A 19839-nucleotide genomic window follows, 5' to 3' on the forward strand; every position below is an offset into this window, starting at 1 on the left:
AGCAAGTGCTGTGGCTTTTAAACTTGGCACCTATCTTACTGAATAATTCTTCAAATAAAAATGAGTGGCATTATCCAAATCTTCCAGTTTGAGTGAAAGGTGGCGCCTGCAATCTGTGCAGAGGTGAACTTCAGAAATGCAACAGCGACAGCGAAGGAGGCGGCCAAAGCGCAGAGGTGCCAGGGGTGTGATTGGTACTTCCCGGGTTCAAGCCCTCTTTAATGCCTCAACTGTTCAACTATAAGCCCATCTTTTAAGAACCATTCTGCTCTGCCGTTGAAGAGCACAGCAGGGTGCAGCAAAAATGCATGCGGACCAGGGTTACTGGGGTATAAAAAAGCTAATTTAAAATAAAAACAATCAAGACTGAGTCTGGAGATGGGGTAGCTAAAGCCCGGCGGGAGCCTACTTATAGTATACTGGAGTAAACCTTGTGTTGATTTTCATTTTTTGTCCACAGACTGGCCTTTAGATTAAAATATAAGCAATATCCTTTTTCACTTTTTGGTTTTTAGATAAACAAAAATACATTTTACCTTCATTTATTAATATCCTTTTTAAAGTATCCTTTAAATGGGATAAATTCTTTCAAATTCAATCAAATGAAGGTGTCATACATTCTGACATTTTTGCATGAGTTAGGAAAAATATATTTTTTCAAAAACAATTTGCAGAATTTTATGGAACTCAAAAATGGTTTTATTTTATATCTAATATTAGACCAATTTCAAATCAGTTTTGTGTGCTCTCAACCTTGATTAAATATATATGTCTAAATACACATGCATAAATATATCATCTCTAAATGAGGTCTATATGAAGACAATTGTCTGACTGTTAAGTTTCATAACAGTCAGATAGGCACCAGTATATCCCAATATAGACTGATGCCTATCACCAGTTCCCCACAGACTCTGCAAGGATAACATGGATGTACACTATATTGCCGGAAGTATTTGCTCACTCATCCAAATTCCCGGAATCAGGTGTTTGAAACACTTCCATGGCCACAGGTGCATAAAATTAAGCACAGGCATGCAAACTGTTTTTACAAACATTTGTGAAAGAATGGGTCAATCTCTGGAGCTCAGTGAATTTCAGTGTGGAACTGTGAACCTGTGCAACAAATCAAGTTGTGAAATTTTCTCGCCCCTAAATATTCCACAGTCAACTGTCAGCTGTATTTGAGAAAATGGAAGTGTTTGGGAATGACAGCAACTCAGCCAGTTGCTGAGTTGCTGGTAGACAACGTGGTAGACCACGAAGTGGTAGACCAAGTACACTGACTTAGCGGGTGACTTTGAACGTGGCATGTTTGTTGGTGCCAGACGGGATGGACTAAGTATTTCAGAAACTGCTGCTCTACTGAGATTTTTATACACAACCATTTCTAGGGATTACAGAGAATGGTCCGAAAGAGACAAAATATCCAGTGAGCAGCAGTTCTGTGGGCCCAAATGCCTTGTTGATCCCAGAGGACAGAGGAGAATGGCCAAACTGGTTTGAGCTGATAGAACAGCAACAGTAACTCAAATAACCTCTTGCTACAACCGAGGAAGCAGAGCATCTCGGAAAACACAATACATCAAACCGTGAGGCGGGTGGGCTACAGCAGCAGAACACCACACTGGGTGCCACTCCCGTCAGCTAAAACAGGAAACTGAGGCTACAATTCACACAGGCTCTCCAAAATTGGACAATAGAAGATTGGAAAAATGTTGTCTGGTCTGATGAGTCTTGATTTCTGCTGCGAAATTCAGTTGGTAGGATCAGAAATTGGCGTCAACAATATGAAAGCATGGTTCTATCCTGCTATGTATCACCTGTTGGTGTATCAACAGTTCAGGTGGTGGTGCAATGGTGTGGGGGATATTTTCCTGGCACACTTTGGGCCCATTAATACCAATTGCCACAGCCTACCTGAGTATTGTTGCTGACCATGTCCATTGCTTTATGACCACCGTGTACCCATCTTCTGTTGGCAACTTTCAGCAGGATAACTTGCCATGTTATAAAGCGCCAATCATCTCAGACTGGTTTCTTGAACATGACAATAGGTTCACTGAACTCAAATGGCCTCCACAGTCACCAGATCTCAATCCAATAGAGCACCTTTGGGATGTGGTGGAATGGGAGAATTGCATCATGGATGTCCAGCCGACAAATCTGCAGCAACTGAATGATGCTATCATGTCAATACGGACCAGACTCTCTGAGGAATGTTTCCAGTACCTTGTTAATCGATGCCACAAAGGATTAAGGTAGATCTGAATGCAAAAGGGGGTCCAACCCAGTACTAGCTAGGTGTACCTAATAAAGTGACTGGTAAGAGTAGTGCATATATGCATGGGTGGGGGTATGGCTTGTTGTCCACCAGTTATATTTACAACATAAACTGGTTGTCCAGTTTATGTCCAAGTATGATAAAGGTTGGTTTGTCATGTTCTGACAGCCAACCTACATCAGAAACAAATCTAGATAGATGTAAAAAGAAAGACAATATAGGTTAAGAAAAAGTAGTTTTGAAACTGTAATAAAACAAAAATCAAAAGTTTATTTATTTATAGTTCAGAATTTTAAAAACATCCAAAGACAAATTTATTCATCTCAAATTTTATGTTGCTGTTTAAAAGTGTAGCAATCATTCAAGAGTAGCATCTTTATAGTGTTCGCACATGTTTTTGCCATGGAGAACCTTCAACTGGTTAAGACCTGACAGCATAGCTGAGGATGATGCCAGCAGGATGTTCTCTTGGTTCCAAGATGTCCTACAGGGTCAGGTGTAACTTTTATGGCCTAATGCCTAAACTTCACCAAAATGCTGACACCCTGCCTAAACCTATATCAAAAACTGATGATGCAGGTGTAGGCAAAGTGTCACGATTGTAGAATAAAATTGAGATTATAGCCTCTGTTGTTGTGTTGCAGCTTTTAGATTTAAATCCAAGTACACCTCATTAGCTAATAAACACACCAAATCCATCCATCCATCCATCCATCCATCCATCCATCCATCCATCCATCCATCCACCCATCCATCCATCACCCTTGTTCTTAGTAGGGTCAGGAGGGGGTTTGCCAGTCCACCGCAGGGCAGCACAGAGACAGACAGGACAAACAACCATGCACACACACACACACACACCCACCCCCTCACACCTAGGGAGAATTTAGAGAGACCAATTAACCTAACAGTCATGTTTCTTGACTGTGGGAGGAAGACGGAGTACCCAGAGAGAACCCATGCACACACAGGGAGAAACTCCATGCAGAAAGACCCTGGGCCGGGAATCGAACCCAGGACTTTCTAGCTGCAAGGGAACAATGCTACCAACTGCGGGGTCCGTGTGTGTCATATTCAAATACCTATTTTATCATCTGACAAAAAGTAGAAAAAACACCACTTACAGTATGTAAAAATTTAAATAGAAAATGCATTTATATAAAACAGTTAACTTACCATAAATCTTGTCTCCATTGCTACACTAATGCAAAAATTGTCAAATTCAAATGAAATAGCATTTGTATTAATTTAGCAAATTTTAGACTGTTCCTGATTACATAAAGAATAAAAATATCTGTTTTACAAGATGTGTTAAAAGTAAATATACCATGATGCTACCTTAGAAAAAGACACCAGAGGAACACTGAAAGATCTGATTCTGGGGCTGTGTCCACAAAGCATCTTCTTCCTTTTCTCCTACAGGAAAAATTGAGTTATTTTTGTGTCACTTCACCAAGATCCAATGGCATTTTGTATCCTTTGAAGCAAAATGAGCGTCAGATGCAGGAAGATGAACAAATTGCAATACTTTTCTATCATTTTGTCAGGCTATTTTCAGTCAAATTAGATCAAGGGTTGTTGCATCTGTCTTGTGCAATACAATGAGATGCATTGGTTTGATGGGGATAGTGGATAAACCTCTTCAAAGGATCAAACAAAGTTTCCAATCAAGCTGTATTACATGTAATTTATCAACATATATAAATCTTTCAGATAAAATTACACCAGGCTAAAGCTTGCAAACAGCTAGAAATGACAAGAAAATGAAAGGACAGAGCCTTTTTCTTGCTGTTTGTCTTTTTATGTGCTTTTTATGTGTTGGCAACTTGGATGCATTTGTCAACAAGGCTGTAAAGAAGGTAGTCTGTTCCATTACTTTATCAAAATTAATAGGAACTTATCATAATTTCTATCACCTTTTTTCATCTTTATCTTCTCAGACCTTAGTATCTTGGCTCTTTTAAGGGTTGGTCCCAAAAAGAGATATATATTTTTGTCTCATGTACTGTACCTAGGGGCTTGTACAGTATGCATACTACACTCACTTTGGCCAACACTTTGAAATAGTTAGATTGTACTGTGTCCTTCAAAGTGGTGTTGAGCAACAATTCTCAGCCATTCTCTTATCTGTGAGGTCTTTAAAAGTTTTTCTTTGACATTCGATTCTTTTTTACTTGAGTATTGCAATTGTGTCCATACCCTTTCTCATATACTGTAGTTACATATAAAAGTACCTGGCTTCCAGCAGCTTTAACACTGCTTAATCAAATTAAATAACCTGAGTGCAATAGTTGTCAGCATTTTATTTTACATAATAAAACAAAATGACTCCTACAATTCTTATAACTTAAAGACAAATCTTGGTTTAGTTTGTCTAAAACTGCCAATTTAATTTCACTGACAGTAATGACGATGTAGTCCTTATGTTTTCAACAGGAAAAAAGCAGAAGCATATCTCCAAAATTAAAATTTGTAAATATAAATATTGTTAGGAAAAAAAAAAGCACTAATCTGCAGCTAAGCGTTTTACCTGTCAGCCATAGTCGTAACAGACCCGTCAATGATGTTAAAATGTGCCTTTCATTTAGACTGCAACATGCTTTCCAGGAAAGTTAACGTCCACTGGAATGGAGTGCTACAATACAACCATTTATCATTTATTAAAAAACTTTTATTACATTGGTGAAACCAGTGCCCCTATGTCTTTTCTAGACACCAAGATAGTGAAGTAGAAGAATCATATGGAGACAGTCTTGGACCTGCCTGGTTACAATATCTCCGTTTTTTTCATCATCTTTCTAATGGAAAAATATGACTTCCACAGCTAAATTGTTTTTTTTTTAGTTTATCAACTATTTATCTCTATTAACTATAACTATTTATGTTTGTGCTTGTCAGCAATAGTTGTGCTTAGTTATTTAACTTTTATCTGGTAATCAGATATCCTTTCTAAAAGTTAACATATTTTTTCATATTTAAATGATAACTGTATGTGTTTAATACATGTCTTCGTCAGGATGTTTGTTTTTGCACACGTCTTAGAATTCTTTAGTAAGCTGCTAAAGCATTTTCTTTTAATAAAAAAGCAAATTTTCTTTTAAACTTAATTTATATATTGTGTGGTACTTGATATTTTTGTGAAATCAAATCAAAGATATGAAACATGTCAATAACATGAGTGCCAGGTTGTTGATTTTTTAAATTATTATTATCTCAATGTTTACAACAAAATCAGTTTGGTCTATTTACTAGTGTAGCTGCACCAAAAAATGCACCACATTTACTACATCCATTCAATTTAAAATTGTTTTAAATCTCCTTAAAGTATCACATTATCCATAGCATATTCTCAAAGCTTCATGAGTTCTGATCTTAATAAGCACACTATGAAAGTGTGGACAATTGTGTAAATGTTCTGCAACACTGATGGAAAACAGCAAACATTAGTTATCAATTGTAACCCCATACTGGCCTAGACAACTGTAAGAATCAGTTAGAGATGGAAAATAAACATCAGGTGATAAGACAGGTGGCAAAAGACTGCCCCCTACTGCAGCTGTGCTGTCTGGCTGAAAACCACAAAGGCTACTTTTTCATTTCAGCTCTAAAGATGTGGTAATGAATACATCATTTATTTATTTATTTATTTATTTTTAAATACATTTTTCTACAATAAATTTTGTAAAATGTAGTTTGTGAACTACATATTTTTTTAAAACAGTGACAATTTCTGCACAATGTATTTCACAGTGCTTCACATAAAAATAAAGGGGCAATTATAAAGAAAAATTCCTTAAGAAAGAGAAATACAAAACAAGTCGAGTTCTGCATATGTGAGTCCTGGTTGCCGAGAAGCAGCTGTTCCAAGAACCAAAATGTAGGTGGAAATGGAAACCCTTAAACACAGCACTAACCTATTTAATCCTGAAATTAAATATAGAGCCATATTCCTTTGTCATGCTTTTCTCTACTCATTACAAATGGTCAGTAAGTCATGTTTCATACACTGGACCAGCTGGTACAGGGTGTTTCTGCATTATATAATCTGCCTCAGCCAATCACCACACAAGAGCCCCTACAAACTGCTAAACAACCATGGATCCACTTGCTTCCCAGCCATGCTTCGTGTAAGATAGCTAGTACGTACTCTCATCATGTCAGACTTCTGACCTTGTGGGTTTTCCGACCCTCATCCCAGATGGTCCTTTGCTCCCCGGCCCCTCATGCAAGACCGCCTGTTTTGCTTCTTGATCCAGCCACGCGCCCCCCCTGGCCCTCCTGAGGTCCCGGGGCATCTCTCCTGGGGTTGGTCTCTCTTCCTGCCCTCCTGTCCTCTCCGTTCCCTCTTCCAACCAAACGCCGCCAAACTGCAAGGATGAAGCCAGTTCGGGCAGGCGCCACCTCAGGTGCCTGCCCAGTCTCCCTGGCTGCATTCACACTCTCCAACGCCTGCCCCGGGCATTTACTGGATAAGATGTATTTTTTCTGTCCTGTTTTATTTGTTGTTATCTTGCTTGCCAGACATGTTCCTGCATCTCTTCCTCAGCTCATAGATCCTTCAGGATCAGTATGTTAATCTAGTCTCCCTGATCCTCTCATCCCTGATCAACACGAGGTTGATCAGCATATTGCATTCACCTTTCAATGTCCAGCAACCAGTGCCTCACAAAGGACCTCTCTATCAGGGAGTTTCTTGCAGCCTTCAGTATCTATCGTGATGTTCTGTGTTCAGTCTACCCTGGGTCATGCTCAATTCCTACCTGTTCCTCATAGTTGATCTCAATCTCGGATAAAGCCATTCCCTATTCTATGAGTACCAAAGGGCGTTCACCACTAATTACGCATAAGTCCTCTTTCAGTCTGGCGACTTCCTGGACTAGTCGGTCCTCGATATGGAGCGGCTAGTTACACTCACAAAGATTTACTGTTCCGCAATCAGCCACCATAGCGCTCTCTGCCCCACGCTCCCGTTCGCACCCCCTTTCTTCTGCCGTAACCTGGCCCCACTCTGTTTGGAAGGTCAGGCTTTCGATCGCAGGGGACAGAAGATCGAGGTATTCAACAACAGTCCCCTTTGTAATAATTTCAATGAGGGGTCTGCTCCTTTTCTCAATCCTTCTTCCTCCATGTATGTAGCCATTACAAGCAGACACACCCCAAGTTCACCTGTCCCCACCGGCTACCTCCCAGCAGAGGATGCTACGGATCCAAGATCTGATCTCCTGTCACCTTTCCATGCCCATAGTCATCCCCAAATTGGCCCTTCTTCTTCAGTCCCACCCCAATCTTACCTTTGTGGACTTTATCTGTTGATGCCTCCCAATGGTATCTGCTGGGAGCTAAGTAGGAGCATTTGTTTAATTTTATTTATTTTTAGGCTCAGCCTGTTTAACAATCTCTCCAAAGCTCTCTATTGGATCCTTTTTTACGTCTTTATTTTACAATGACGTCATCCTCTCAGTCAATTTGCTTCTGTTTTCTACGGATGCAGCTCTTTCCTCCGATTTTGGGATTTTTTCAAGGCAAATGGTTTGCCGAAAAGTGGCTCCCTACTTTCCCACAGGCTGAGTTTGCAGCTTTTTTCAAAATCATCCTCATCGTCCACCACTGGAAAAGAAAGCGCATCTCTGCCCTTTGTGAAATTGCTGCCATGGTCGAAGCCATCAACAAAGGCCGCTCTTCCTCAAAATAGAACATACCTTTTATCCACCGCATCACATGGCATTCCATGACCAATAATTTCATCAGTACAGACTGACATGTTCTCGGCTATTCTAACGGCATTGGCGACACTCTGTCCCAGTCTGAATTTCAGGTTTCTGCCAGTTGTGTTCTGCTGCCAATGCTCTAACTGTTGCTCTTTCTCTGTGTGAGTCTCTCAAGATTGAATTTGCTATGTAATAAAGATTCAACACATTTTTCTTAATAAAAGATGAGGCAAGAGCATGTGTTTAGTTTGTATGCACAGGGAAATAGAGCCTCCCTGTATTCACTGTATTAAGATCCGCAACAGTTACTTTGAGGGGTTTGATACTACATGTTTAAATTCACGTTTTAAACCAAACAACTGACCGAAGACGACCATCTATAACTGTGTTATTGTAAGCTGAATGGTATAGTTTCTGGGAAAAAAAACCCACTTCTATCTGACCTTCCCAAGTTTTCTGTGTCATAAAGTATTGAGTTCAACATACCTGCTGAATGCTTCTCACAGTTTTCTTGAGTGCTGGACCATTGTTGCTCAAGATACTAAGAAAGTAAGTGGTAATACAAGAAACATCAATCTAAGAAGATCCTTTTCAGCGAGTTCAGCACATCTTTATAAACAGTCAATGACTGAAGAGTCTTTTCAGAGTAAAGTAAAATCAAACGACTATCAACAATGAAACTATGATGAAAGCAAATCAGAAGACTGCAGAGAGATCAAAGGAGAGGGAGAGGGAGCAGCCTGAACCCCAGTGCCACTGCTTCTTACAAGCCTGCAGTTCAGATCTAAAATTTTGCAGCAAGACAGCTATAATATACAGTATATATAAATGTAGCTAGCTTCTGCTGATGTCAAATTGTGTAACTGGATGGACGGATGGACAGACAATCAGATAGATTGATGCATCTATCTGAAGGAAAAGCTTTAGGAAAATTACCCCAATCAAAACCTCCTTATTATTGGCAAGAATATTTTTGGATGTTTCCATTTTTCATTTTTGATGAGCCATCTTTTGCTCCTAGATATATGTTTCAGTCAGAAGACAGGTGTTAGAAATTACTTTAAGCATTTTTTCAAATGTTTAATTTCCTCACAAAGTATCACCTTTTGTCTTGATTTGTATTTGTAGCAGGAGAAATGAGAGTGTCCTTAGAACATCTTTATAAACAGTCAATGAAATAAAGAACAAAGAAACAAACCTGTGTGGGGCAGAAGTTTATTCCAGAATATATTACCCCTGCCTGAATTTTGTTCTTCTTCATCTGAGGACATTATATAAGAGAAAAATAACATTTCTGAATAAATATACAGTATTTATGCCTGTAAAATTAGAACAACCAATAAATCATATTTTACAAATGTTTCTCAAATTACTATGATACTGTGTTGAAAAGCTTCAATAATAAAGTACAGATGTAACTCAAAAGACAGTGAAAATGATTTTTGTTGTGTTCACTGAAATTGAGTTCATGTGGACCTACTTTAATTGTAAGACTACATGTATATTGTGAAATGAACCTTTAATAAGTAGCAATATTCTCCATATACCACCTGCTGGTCTCATAATGACAAAGGATTTCAATTAGGGAGAGGCACTGCTTTCTTCAGTGGCAGCCCATTTCTTTTCAACACTGAGTGCTTGAATAAAACACAGTGAAGGAGGATGGGGGAGGTGAGTCCTTCGGAATTAAAATGCTGCATTTCACTAACATCTTGGCAGTGTATTGCTTTATCTATTTTTCATTTTACTTTTGAATATAAGTGTAGCCCACCCTGACCTGACAACCAAACAGAAATTAGCAAAGGCAGACTTGTATTATCCACACACCACCAAAGGTTCACCAACATACTAATTCAAAACTGGTATGCATTGCAGCCTAGTGTTTTGTTGTTGGTTTTTGTTTTTGTGTGTCTTTGCACTATGAATTAATTATTTTACTATAAAGTTAAGTTACTTTATGATTTCCTCCATGAGGTAGACATGCTGTCTACTTTTAAGATAAGCTTCAAAGGTCTATCAGAGGATGGTATTGGAAAGTCCAAGATTTGTAGGACATTAGTAGTTAAAATGATATGTTAACAGGTTGTTGAACGTTTGATAAAATATTTTACATCCATCCTGTGTAAACCGATTTAGGATAATACAGAAATGGAAGCCTATTCGAGCAGTCATCGGGTAGAAAGTAGGCTTCTCCCTGGACATGTTGCTAGTCAGCCACATTGGCTCTCAATTATTTCACAGTCACCAATGAACTGAACAAAGTCTTTTTAAAATGGCTGGAAAAATAATTACTCAAAAAAAAAAACAGTGTACAGAATACAGTGTTCTGTTATAGCTCGGCTCCATTTATCGGTCTGCTCACATGGCGGTGCTCTAGTTCACACGTAGGCAAAATAATGTAAATTCTATTTTTGTCAGCAGCTGAGATTAATGATCCATTTCATTTTACTGTAGGGTGATCCCCTTTTCTTCACTGGATGTTGCCCCCTTCCCTCACAGGGAGACTGGTAAGCCACAATCGCCCTTGAAATTTAAAAGTATTTTATTGCAACCAACAATTTTGTTCAACTGCATTGTGTCTTAACCATTTTGTTTTAGGATACTTGTCAATTGGAAAGTGTTTTATAAATATTAAATTTCAATAAATCTTGTAGAACTTCCTGAATCTTGTCTCCTTCTTCCAGTAGAAACTTACCTGTGCCCTCACAATCAAATTTTCCTGGAGTGTTATTCCAGGTGGCGGCAATTTATTTATTTTTTTTACTTTATTCATTGTGATTTTAACATCTATCTGGGTTTCATAACGTTAAAGAAAATCCACCCCAGGTTGCCATATTTGGAATGCTATTTTGATCCAGTGTATTCAGGAATGTTTCTATTTCCATTTGGACTCTCACTGGACATGCAGGGTTAAACCCAAATGTCTAATATGGCTTTGACAACACACCTGATGCAGCAGTATGGAGTCTCAAGCAGTGAAATTTTTCTGTCCAGTAAATGGCTCGTGTTTTGTGACGGCAGTAGCTTCCCCCTAATGGTTCCAAACCATTGTCGAATGAATCTACAACTGAAAGGGAATGGCGCAATACAGCTCAATTGGATGGATCACTTTATTAAGCAAACAAGTTACTGATGTTCTATGTTCATGCCATTTTATGATGTACACTGGAGTGGTGTACCATACACACAACTGCAGTTTACATAAGCTGGAGAATGTGGACAGTAGTTCTGGAAACAATACCAGAAGAGATTACCTGACAGCTGCGGGTCAATTCTAATGAGTTTTCCCCTTTTTTCCCTCAGCAATGAGCTGGATACAAGAGACTGACTACAGTTACTGCCTAGAGCCAGGGAGCTGTACTCATCTGTGGGTACCGGTATGTCTCAACATTAGTGGCATTCCTGTGGCTGAATCCAGGTTTCTACACAGCAAACTCAGTCTAATTTTGCCATTTTGTTTAAAACAATCCATCACAACTAAACGTGACATTAAAAAAATCACACTTAGGTGGTACTGCAAAGCTGGTTATTAAGTCAGTAAATGAGGCCAAGATTAAAACAGGTGGTACTTCAAAAAGATCAATCACTTTGAAGAGGAAGAACTGACCATGAAAAAAAGTAATAAATAGGTGGCAAATGCATAAATGAACCCTCTTATTACAATCATTCTCACATTGTACATCTGTACAGGATTTTATGAGATATGCTCATAATTTTAGCATATTTGTACAACAACCCTTTTTTTGACTCAGTCCAAATAATTTTTGATGACTACATCAAAAATTGGAACATAGTCACACAGAGAATATGATGAACTCTGCGCTCATAAATTCAGGTATTTTCAGAAAGAGGGATTTCAGTTGAGACAGTTTCGTGGACTGGCGACCTGTCCAGCATGAATCCCGCCTCTCGCCCAAATGCTCACTGAAGCTATGCACCAGCACACAAAATTAATCATGTTTTTAATCAGTTGTAATGTCCGAATATGCTTTACATACAAAAATAAATAACATTTTTCAAGTCCGAACCCACTCGCCCAAACTAATTACCATATGTTCTCTAAACTTATGACATTTATGATCACGTGGGATAATCACTAACCTGTCAGCTAGTATATGCTGAGAAACAAATTTATAAAATTATGAAAAGGAATTAAACTACATTGTTGTTGTAAACTACATATCTTTGCCACTACTAAAATAAACACATATAATTACAAGTACAAGGTAATCAAACAAATGATGGCAAAAGCTGCTGTGTCTTAGCAACCTTTTCTCAAAGCTGTATTTGTATTGTTGATTTTACTTGCCGTTGTAGTATATTAACTTAGACGTACCATAATAGAAATAGAAAGTGGACAGAATACAATCTACTACAAATATGTCTCCAGATTTTCTATTGCTGAATGATTAAACCTGCAGAAATGTAAAAAAGGCTACAGCTAAAACAATCACATGTGGCGGGACCAGTGTGATTGAAAATGGGGTTATTGCAATCAATTTTATCTATATTAAAATAGTGGACTTACATTCTAGTTGTCCAATATCAATCACACTGGGTCCACCCACCACATTTTGGCGTTGTTAGTGGCAGAATTTGTACAGTTTTGAGGCTGGAACTTTTTCACTATTTCATTGTATTTTGTGACTTGTTTTTAGGTTGTTCAAGCAGTAATATTTTCTTTTGGTGTGCTAAGGACAAACAGCAGCGGTTCATTTGTTTTTGAGGAACCTGGTTGCTCCATTAAAGGCTGACAATGAGAAGCTCCATGCAGAGCATTCACCTGCCACATCTAGCTGACAGGTTAGTGATTATCCCACGTGATCATAAATGTCATAAGTTTAGAGAACATATTATAATTAGTTTGGGCGAGTGGGTTTAGGAGGTACAGGTGTGCATGCGTGCACAAAATTTGCCAGCAGCAAATCAGGCATCTAGTCAGGAACGAGAGGATCTGGCTAAAATCATTTCTGTCCTCAAGGAGCTTTATGCTGCAATGAGTCACGTGTTGCACTACACAAGGTCTTCTTCTAGAGGAAGCAATTAGGGGGGGAAACATTGCAAGAGTTCTCCCTTGCTTTGATGAGCCCCATGGAGAAAGTAAAAGCGCAGGCCCCTAGGGACATGCCTAATGCTGAAGTTATCTTAAGTGACCAGTTCATAGAATATGTCCTTAATGGTGCGCTCCGACGTACGCCAAAACAGCATGTTTGTCTGAAACCGGCAGCAACACTGCTTGATAAAAGAGGTGAGGCAATGAGGTGGGAATTAGAGGATTTGCCAGTTAGTATGTGAGCCCAGAGTAATTTTGTGCCTTCAGTGCTCAGTTTTCAGTGTGTTGTGCATAGTGGGTCGCCAGCTATTGCTAGCCCCTCTCAAACAGAGGTTAATGAGTCAAAGAGCTCTTAAAACAGCAACATTATTTGTAAATGTGTCTTCCCAAACAGCCGTTGCTCCTACCTCAGATGGGAACGAGACAATTGACGTATCATCTTTGTCTGCAGAGGAACAGGGTGAGGTGCAAGTACTGTTAGGTAAATATACTTCTGTGTTTGCCACTAACGATCAGGACTTGGGTTGCACCAACCCGATCAGCCATGACATTCCACTTTGTGATGACGTTCCCATTTGGCAGCATTATTGTCGGATTCCTCCGTTGAAGTATGAGCTTGTGAAGGAGTATATAAATCAACTTTTGGCAGCAAATATCATTAGGGAGAGTTCCGGCCCCCTTGCGTCACCAATTGTGCTTGTTCGCAAAAGGGATGGCAGAATTAGGCTCTGTGTTGATTACTGTCAACTTAACATCAAGACACGGAAGGATGCTTTTCCACTCCCTCGCATCAAGGAGTCTCTTGATGCTTTGACAGGTGCTCGCTGGTTTTCCACTATGGATTTGGCCAGTGGTTATAATCAAGTTCCACCCACAGCAAGCGATCGCCATAAAACCACCTTTTGGACTTTTCGAGTGGAATCGCATGCCTTTTAGCCTATACAATGCCTCGAGCACGTTCCAACACTTGATGCAGAACATATTTGGTGACCAGCAATGCCAATCCCTTCTGCTGTATTTAGATGGCATTGTTGTATTTTCATCCTCTGTACAGTAACATCTTGAGAGGTTGGACGTGGTATTAGGATGGCTTCAGAAGGAGGGCCTTAAAGCCACGCTGAGAAAGTACCGCTTTTACCAGCTGGAGGTGCATTACCTGGGCCATGCCATCTCTGACCAGGGAGTAGCCACTGACACCTCTAAAATTGAGTTGGTAGCAAATTGGCCTGTACCTACCACAGCCATTGAGTTGCGTTACTACCGTAGGTTTGTGGAGGGTTTCGTTAAGTTGGCTGCTCCCTTGCATCGTTGAGCAGCAAAGTTAACTGGTAAAGGGTCTAAAATGAAGGCTGCCCAGAGTATTGTTGGAGCCTGGACTGAGGCGTGCCAAAAGAGTTTTGAGGCTATCAAAACCAAGCTCACTTCTACCCCTGTCAAAGCTTACGCAGATTTTTTCCTCCCTTTTATTTCATAAGTGACGCAAGCCATAGTGGTTTGGGAGCAATCTTGTCGCAAGAACAAGAGGGGAAGATAAGACTCATTGCTTTTGTTAGTCGTGGGTTAAGACCTAGCAAATGAAATATGTCCAATTACAGCTCAATGACATTGGAACTGTTGTGCCTGAAAAGGGCAATGACAGAAAATGTAGAGAATACCTTTTGGGCCACATATGTATTGTCTATACAGACAGTAATACTCTGAGCCATTTGGATTCTGAAAGATTGGAGATGTCGAGCAGTCCTGGGCAGCCCAGCTTGCATCCTTTAACTTTGAATTAAAATATTGGCCTGCTAAGTCCAATCAACATGCTGAGGCTTTGTCTCGCTGGCCTTGGCCATCTCCACAGGAAGTGACTTCTCAGGTACTGTAGTGTCTCAGCCATTACAGCAAGTAATAGCTGAGACATCGGTTCAGACTTCTATGTTTGATGGCTTTGCACGCTAGGTAAGACAGGATTCATATCTCCTCATCAAGCCTTTATGTTTGTGGTAATTTATTTCCATTGTCTGTGTAACAGCTTAGGCATGTTTGAATGGTGCTCTTAATGGAGCTCTAAACATCTTGTGGTAAGGAGCTTCCTACTTACCTGCTTACAGCTGGTTAGCCTAGCTGTAGCTCAGCCTCTGTTGTATTGCCAGACTGCCAGTACAAACTGCCTGATTTCCCCTCCTCCCTGATAGAGGCACTTCAAATTGAGTCTTACCTAGATACTAGATGTCTTACCTAGACATCTAGCCTAGATGTCATGCTCATCTTTTGTGAGTTTCTAGATTCAATTTCTAATATTTATTTTATCTAACATGAACTGTATTTTTAGTTGTTGTGAATTAACTTGTGCTTTTGTAAATTGAGTGTAGTTTTCTTATTTCTTTTCTATTCTGACAGGAAGCGGCCAGAGGACCTCCACTTTCTGGGTGGTGGTCCTCTTTTTCTGGTTTGAAGCACAATATTCTTTAATTTTTGTTGTATTGTTTGCTGTGTTTCTTTCATTTATTTCACTACCCTGATTCGCTCTGCCGTCTCAGAGCTTAGCCATAATCTGTCTACTTTAATATGTGAGTGGTTTTAAATTAGTATTTTTCATATTGACTCCAATAAAACATTTGTGTAATAAAAATTATTGAATTGGGTGAAATTGTCTCAAGCCTCAACTGTAGCAGGTCTGTTTGCTTTTAAGATAACTTTTCAAATAGGGTTATTGCAATCAATTTGACCTATATTAAAATAGTGCTCTTAAATTCTAGTTGCCCAATTTCAATCACACTGGGCCCGCCACATACAGAATCATAGATTTCTTCCGCTAACAGACTTTAATGGATGTCAATTGTGAAAGCATAGCTTCTCAAAGCCTTCGCATCAAGTTTCCTTTCTTCCCTCACATTCTTTAACTGTCATCCTTCCATCTCTCTGTTCCCTCCATTTCTGTCTTGTCAGATCTTACTAGACACTATGGGTCAATAGCTCTTTTTGAAGACTTACCATTCATTGAGGAGCAGAGTTTCATGGCAGAATTTTCCCCTCCATTTGTTATAATGTCAGGTCACTGCACTGCTCTGCTAGAAGAGGAAAAGATAATGGCCTCCCTGCACTCTCTCCCAATTTAGCACATACTCATGGCTCTGACCTTGTTTGCTCCTTGGGATGTGTTCACATTTTTCTGTTGTGTGCAACTTTAGTTTCTATTGATTTTGCTGGTGGACTGATATATTTCAGTCCACATTGCGTTTTTTAAATCAAGGATCATAAATATATACCTTGACACCTAAGTAATGAAAAGCTGATGGGATGGAATGCTGTTTATCAAGGTACTAGTATCAATATTTAAATGAACTGACATGAAGTCATTTGGGTGGTATCTTTATCTTAATTTGTCACATGTAGATAAATTGACAACTTACCCAAATATACACGTTTTCTGCAGGGATTTTAGTGTCCGCTATTGATATTGCTCTTCAGTACATTACCCACTCCACTACTCACTCCATCCATCCGTCCATCCCTTGCTTTTCCTTCACTTGTCCAGGGTCATTTTGGGGGAAGGGGCAGCAGTTTAAGCAGTGACACTAGACTAGTGACACTATTCTCTTTCCCGAGGCCACTTGGCCCAGCTGCTCCCAAAGAATCCCAGGCCAGCCAAGAAGCATTAGTACCACCGGCGTGTTATCAAAATAGTCTGAGGTCATCCCATTATTACCATGCTGGAGATTCTAGTTTAGCAGTAACAACACATGGAGTTAAAATAAACAGTGGCCCTTTCTGTAGGACCTCTAGTTAAAGGCTAGTCCTTGAGTGGGCTTTCAGAAGTCAACCTTTAAATTAATAATGCAAAATGATATGTAGAACTAATGGTAGAATCAAACTTCAATAAGATTAGTGAGATTGTGTTCATATGGTTTAGAAATTTGCAACTTCTGTAGTCCAATTTCTCTCACGCACCAGCGCGTGCATTCGTCATTGAGCCTTCATCAATGAAAGTCATGGAAACGATGTTAGCGTCAGCCACCCTATAAATGACTCTGACCTTATGAATTCTTTTGAAGGAGATGCCTGAAGGAGCATAAAGCCTCAGAAGGTTTGAACCTGTTGAGAAGTCTGCTTTGCAAAACTTGCTGAAGAAGCCCAAAACCTGCAAAAGATGGATCCTGGCCAAAAAAAGCTCCAGCAGGGTGATCAGCTGAAAGGTTAATATCATTCTTCTACTATTTTTTAATAAACAAAACAAGTTATAACTAAAATAATAATGAATTTAGTTTATTTTGTGTTTGTGTGTGTTTTTTTTTAAAGAAATACTGTCTGTTGTACAAAAAAAGACAAGTGGCATGCTTGCTAGCATAGATCTTTCTTAACTAATGAGCCTTTTTCTTGACTTAATTTCCAGGAAATGTCAGGAATGTTAAGTGATTTAACAAATATGTATTTTAGTTAATTATAGTCAAATTAGTTGAATTAATGTAAAATTCTTGAAAAATTAGCTTGATTGTGACCGTTATTATTTGAAAAATGCTCTGATAAACACTCAGTTTCCATGGATATGCTAAATAAAATACTTTGTGTCCAATCTTTATTAACGCTAATGTTTGAGAATAACTGTTATGCTGATTTGAAAAGAAAGAAGATAAAAACAGTTAAATTTCTGTCCAGTTGTTAGAAAACGAGTCTGTTTTTGACCGATATTTTTTGAAAAATGCTTTGATGCACACTCGGTATCCATGGATACGCTGAATGAAATGCATTAAATATTTAATATTGCTTTCAAATGCATTTTTTTTTATATAATTTTATTTAATCATCCAACAACAGGTCATTGACCACAGGAGCAAAGCAAACATGGTATTTCTTTTTTTTTTTTGTTCCATCCAATACTTCTCCCCATCCATCCATACCTGGCTGCAAACAATAGAAACAACAAAATAAAGAAAAATAAAAAAGGGTAAAAAAAAAAAACACGATAAAAACAACAATAATTATACAGCTGAAAAACAAAACAAAAAAAAAAAAAAACACAAGTATGAAAAACCAAAAGACCAAGACAGAACTCAAAAACGTGGAGTGGACAGTCTGTAAACAAGCGTCCACACAAGCATGGGCACACAAACCAAGACAGGGCGTGGATATTTAAAACTACACAGGTTGACAATCACTGTCAGTAGCCAGAACCACAAGTAACCGCCGAAGCTGCCACAGCAGAGCCAGCTCCTGTACAACTTTCAGGCTTTAGGGAGGGCATCCAGTCTCTCAAAATAAAATAATAGAGGGGTCCAAGTTTTATAAAATTTTTGGATTGAACCTCTAACACAAAATTTGATCTTCTCTAACTTAAGGAACAGGGACAGATCTTTCAGCCAAAGAGAAGCGTTGGGTGGGTGTTCTAATTTCCACGCTAATAGTATTCTTCTTCGGGCGAGGAGAGTTGAAAAAGCCAGTACATTTTTAAATGGTTTTGTGACTTATGTGTTAGCTTATTGAAATTTGTGGAGAAATGTCTGGGATGTTAGCACTAGTGTTTGAGAAAAAATGTTATGCTGGTTTATAAAAAAAAAAAAAGACAAAACAGGAAAACTAGCTTGCTCCTCACTGTTATGTTTTTTAAATGCCCCGACAAAACATATTTGGTTTCCGTGGCAATGACATCAGACTTGTAGAGGTTTTTAAGGACACTCAAAGACGCTTTACATAAAATCAGTAATTTTCATTCATGCACACGTTCACGCACTGATGATGATAAGCTAATGGATTGTAGCCACAGCTATTATATCAAACCATTGGCCCTTCTGACCAATGCCAGCAGGAAAGGTGGGAGAAGTGTCTTGACCAAGGACACAACAACAGAGGTGGGCCATTGCAGAGCAAACTCCTACCACTGTCACCACCGTAATAAGCATTACGTGTGGGAGTGTGTGTGTCTGTGTCGTAGTGATCATCAATCAAAGCTGATTTTCAAATACAAAATAATGATTTCTTTGTGAAAATCTGCTTTTATGACTTTGGTGTCCAATTCTTGGTAAACTGGATGGTTCTTTGTCCATTGTTTTGAAAAATGCCCAAATATACATTAGGGAAATTATATAAAATGACTTCAATAAAGTCAAGAAAGACAACAACTTTTCAAACATGTACCTCCTATATCCCTAAATTATTTAATTTATCTCTTTTAGATCTAATTTTAGAAAAGTCACAAATGCTTATGGTGATTATCTTATTTTGTTTTCAGACAATATTATATATTCTAATTTGTTTTTAAATATTTTATCTAAAACAGATAAACAAAACTAGATTGTTCTTGTGTTACCACCCCCACACCACTAGAGGCAGTAGCAAGCCCAAAAAGATGCGACTAAGGAGCAAATTTAGAAGTACACCGAAAGCTACAGAATTTGTTCAAAACTGTGAGCTGCGCTGAAGAAAATAAGAGAAATTCAAATACGTGCTGAGAGTGAAGCTCCTTCCTAAAGACGAAGATATATCAGATTTAAAAAAAATATATAAATGGGAGACTGCGAATAATATAGGAAATAGCACCCCCTTCATTTCCGGAGGGCAATGGTCCCGTTTCCATATTAGGTATGAGACTGACAGTGGTCCGCCCCTTTCTGTTTGCTGCAGCGAACTTCTGCTACAAATGATAGTAACCACACAGGCACCGAAAGCTGGGGGCATTTGTTTCTGCTAGAAGGAAACAAATGCCCCCAGCACAACCCTTTCATTCTATTGGCTGAGAGGTTGCTCGGCGACTATGGCGGTTCCATTTTCTGTAAGTGAGCAGAGAGTCTGAGCAGAGACTAAGCGTGAGTGTG

Source organism: Xiphophorus maculatus, chromosome 11 (assembly GCF_002775205.1).
Source record: "Xiphophorus maculatus strain JP 163 A chromosome 11, X_maculatus-5.0-male, whole genome shotgun sequence".
NCBI lineage: Eukaryota > Metazoa > Chordata > Actinopteri > Cyprinodontiformes > Poeciliidae > Xiphophorus > Xiphophorus maculatus.